General features: G+C 46.8%; 1 long non-coding RNA gene across 1 annotated transcript in view; it reads right to left on the bottom strand.

Moving 5' to 3' along the window:
- LOC117442708 (uncharacterized) overlaps positions 1-3,637 on the bottom strand; it is a 13,618-nt gene extending 9,981 nt beyond the window's left edge. Inside the window, exon 1 of the long non-coding RNA XR_004551546.2 lies at positions 2,615-3,637. This is a non-coding gene — a long non-coding RNA (uncharacterized lncRNA). The remainder of the gene's footprint in view (positions 1-2,614) is intronic.
- Positions 3,638-4,043: the final 406 nt, after the last annotated feature.

The following is a 4,043-nucleotide window of genomic DNA, read 5'->3' as shown; positions in this document are numbered from 1 at the left end:
GTCTTTAGGATACCAAGTCTTTAGGATAACAAGTCTTTAGGATACCAAGTCTTTAGGATACCAAGTCTTTAGGATACCAAGTCTTTAGGATACCAAGTCTTTAGGATACCAAGTCTTTAGGATACCAAGTCTTTATGATAACAAGTCTTTAGGATACCAAGTCTTTAGGATAACAAGTCTTTAGGATAACAAGTCTTGAGGATACCAAGTCTTTAGGATACCAAGTCTTTAGGATACCAAGTCTTGAGGATACCAAGTCTTGAGGATACCAAGTCTTTAGGATACCAAGTCTTTAGGATAACAAGTCTTGAGGATACCAAGTCTTTAGGATAACAACTCTTTAGGATAACAAGTCTTTAGGATACCAAGTCTTGAGGACAACAAGTCTTTAGGATACCAAGTCTTTAGGATACCAAGTCTTTAGGATACCAAGTCTTTAGGATAACAACTCTTTAGGATAACAAGTCTTTAGGATACCAAGTCTTTAGGATAACAAGTCTTTAGGATACCAAGTCTTGAGGATACCAAGTCTTTAGGATACCAAGTCTTTAGGATACCAAGTCTTTAGGATACCAAGTCTTTAGGATACCAAGTCTTTAGGATAACAACTCTTTAGGATAACAAGTCTTTAGGATACCAAGTCTTTAGGATAACAAGTCTTTAGGATACCAAGTCTTTAGGATACCAAGTCTTGAGGATACCAAGTCTTGAGGATACCAAGTCTTGAGGATAACAACAAGTCTTAAGGTTCTGTAGAAAACCATTCAAGAAGACCACATTCATATTCAGTCTTTAGGACAAGTTAGAGGTATCGAGGTCTTTAGGATAGCAGGTCTTTAGGGTACCACGTAATATGATACCTCTTAAAGATGCCAACAAGTCTTTAGGAAGGCAAGTCTTTACGATGCCATGAAGGCTTGAGGATACCAAGTCTTTAGTTTCCCCAGTGACTAGGTAAACAAGTATTTTGGTAAAAAACAGGTCTTTAAGAAAACACTCTTTAGGATACTGAGTCTTTAGGGTAAGAATACTTTGGGGTAACAACACTTTACAATACCAATTATTTAGGATACCAAGTCTTAAGGATACCAAGTTTTCAGGATAACAAGTCTTTAGAAAACCAAACAGTCAACAGTGCAAATGAAGATGTCACGTGTGTCGGTAGCTGAACGGCAAACACTTGAACACAGACCCAAATGAAACGGCACATGTCAGTGATGTCCGAGACGAGCCCACCTTCATCAGAAACTGATATCTTCATCTCAGTTTGCTCTGAAATAAAAGCAACATCTTCCTCTCTTCTGCTCTGAAGCAACCCAGCAGATTTCACTCTAAATCAAGCCTACGTAGACCTAAGCCTCATCCCAATACCCCTCCTCGACTCCTCCTTTCCCTCACTCGCCTCCCTTCCTTGCGTCTTAGCTCCGCCTCTGTAAGATGCGAGTGAGAGACACAAGAGCCTCATCCCAATACCCCTCCTCGACTCCTCTCTTCCCCTCCTCCGGGACTTGACCCGGAAATTGATCAAGACATTTTGATCAATTTTGAAGGACGTCCCAGTAGCTGAAATGCACACGGGGGAGTCGAGGAGGGGTGCAGGAGGAGGGGTGCGTAAGGAGGGGGGAGTCGAGGAGGGGTGAGGTAGGAGGGGTGCGGGAGGAGGGGTGCGGGAGAATACACACGAGCAGACTAGCGGAAGTGTTTTCACTACTCGCGTATATAAGCCCCGCCCCCACCTTCACAGCTGGTCCATTTCAACAGAGGAAAACAGAGAACTGGAAGATGAGTGGAAAAGCGTCACATACATGTCTCAGTGCTCACAGCTCCATGGGAATTATTATGTGCAATTCATTTCTAAAATGCTTTCACATTACTATAATTATATTTGTATTTAAATGTAGGCTATATTTTACACAGACGGAACACAAAAGCAGGACCAACCATCACACATTGAGTTCCTTGACTGACAAGAGAAAGATTCATTCATTTAAAGAAATGTTTAACCAGAAATGGGCCGGTTCTGAGGGTTCTTCAGTTCAGCCCGATGAGAGGGGGTCAGCTGTGCACATGGCTTCATTAACAGACGTCGTTTAAGAGTGACATTTGAGTGAACGAGGACATCCCGATTGGTACCTGAGGACTCCTCTGTCCTCGCGTCACCTCCTCGTGTCTCTCGCTCGCATCTTACGGAGGCGGAGCTAAGACGCAAGGAAGGGACGCCAGTGAGGGAAAGGAGGAGTCGAGGAGGGGTATTGGCATGAGGCTAAGGAGGTGATGCGAGGACAGAGGAGTCCTCAGGTATTAATTGGGATGTCCTCGTTCACGCGGACTGAGGCTCGGTGCGCGCTCCGCAGAAGGCTGGAGGCGTTGCTCGCCGTTCCTGCATCGGCTTTCTATCCAACGGGGGGACGATGCATGACCTGCTAGGTCGACCATCAACCCCATTGCTACCTCGTGGGTTTGTTCTTCGGGCGTGCGGCTGCACGTCCCGGCTGCTAACCACGTGGGGCTAACGACGGCTAGTGCTAACGGCTATCAGCCCTTTTTAATTTTTTTTTCCTGGTGCCGGAGAGGAGGTTCGACCAGCCGGTTGACCTCATGTGGATACTCTCACCTTTTTCACCACCTCGATGGCGGTTCCAGACGCCACTCACGTTTTCATCGAAGCCTGGGTGGTGCAATCCTGGACCCCATCTCGCCTCGACAGTTCCGGACGTCGCCCATGCTCCATCGGCCCATGGGTGGCGCGCTCCGGGACCCTGTCTGGCCTCTCCTGCTTCCCGGGGATGCCTCAGCGCCTGCTGAGGACTTCATGCCCGCCGCCGTGGCACGTCTGCCTGCGGCCGGGTTGCGCTCCTGCTTCCCGGGGCTACCTCGACGCCTGCCGAGGACTTCGTGCCCGCCGCCGTTGTGCGTCTGCCTGTGGCCAGGTTGCGCTCTTTCCTGCTGGGTTCTCCGCGACACCTACTGCGGCCCCCTTACGACGGCCCGTTCTGGCCCGCCCCCGGTGGGGGTTCCCTCGCCCTCGTTAGGGCCCCTGCCCTCTCCTGCGGCCCCCTTCCGTGGCCCGTTCCATGGCCCGGTCCTCACCTGCCGCCCCACCCTCCTCGGCCCTTGTGGTGCTTCCTCCACGGACGTGGGGATATATATAACGGCACCATCCAGAGATAACATCAGAAAACACTTCATCGTTGTGACCTGTTGGCCTTCATCAAATCACATGTGAATGCAGCGATGATTACCAAAGTCCTTCACTGATTACAGACATGCTGGATCTCAGGGTAAGCTCGTCTCTGTGTTTATGAAACACAAGAGGTCCAATCTGAAATCAATGGACACGATGACCCTGTTGAGAGGACGCTCACACTGTGACAGGGCAAACAAAGACTCGGTGTTCCTGGTTCCTCGTTGATATGCTGCTAATGTTTGTTTATGTTTTCCTACAACAGCTGATAGAGGCTGATAGACAGCTGGCAGAAGGTCCGACGAGTTTCAAAGGGCAACATTCATCTGAGGTGATCTGTGGTGATTCAAACGGAGGACACATACACGTCTGTACTAGGACATTATTCAACTTTATTAAAATATATATATAGCTCCTATTTCTAACCTGACCTATCTTACCAAGTATTTAGCATAACAAGTCTAACCAAGTACGTAGGATACCAATTATTTAGGATAGCAAGTCTTTGGGAAAACAGTTTCTTAAGGATATCAAGTGTTAAAGAAACAAGTCTTTAGGATACCAAATCTTAAGGGTAAAACATCTTTAGGATACCAAGTGTTTAAGACCACAAGTCTTTATGGTACCAAGTCTTTTTAGAATACAGAGTCTTTGTATAATTAGTCTTTAGTGTAACATATCTTAAGGATACAATTGATGTAGGATACCAAGTGTCTAGGATAACAAGTCTTTAGGAAATCAAGTCTTTATGGTATCAAGTCTTTATGGTATCAAGTCTTTGGGAGAACAAGTTTTTAAGGAACCAAGTTTTTAGTTTACCTAGGCTTTAGGTTACAGAGGTTCCGGGATACCAAGTCTT

Source organism: Pseudochaenichthys georgianus, unplaced genomic scaffold (genome assembly GCF_902827115.2).
Source record: "Pseudochaenichthys georgianus unplaced genomic scaffold, fPseGeo1.2 scaffold_457_arrow_ctg1, whole genome shotgun sequence".
NCBI lineage: Eukaryota > Metazoa > Chordata > Actinopteri > Perciformes > Channichthyidae > Pseudochaenichthys > Pseudochaenichthys georgianus.
The sequence above is the reverse complement of the archived record's forward strand: the minus strand, read 5'-3'. Positions and strand labels throughout refer to the sequence as shown.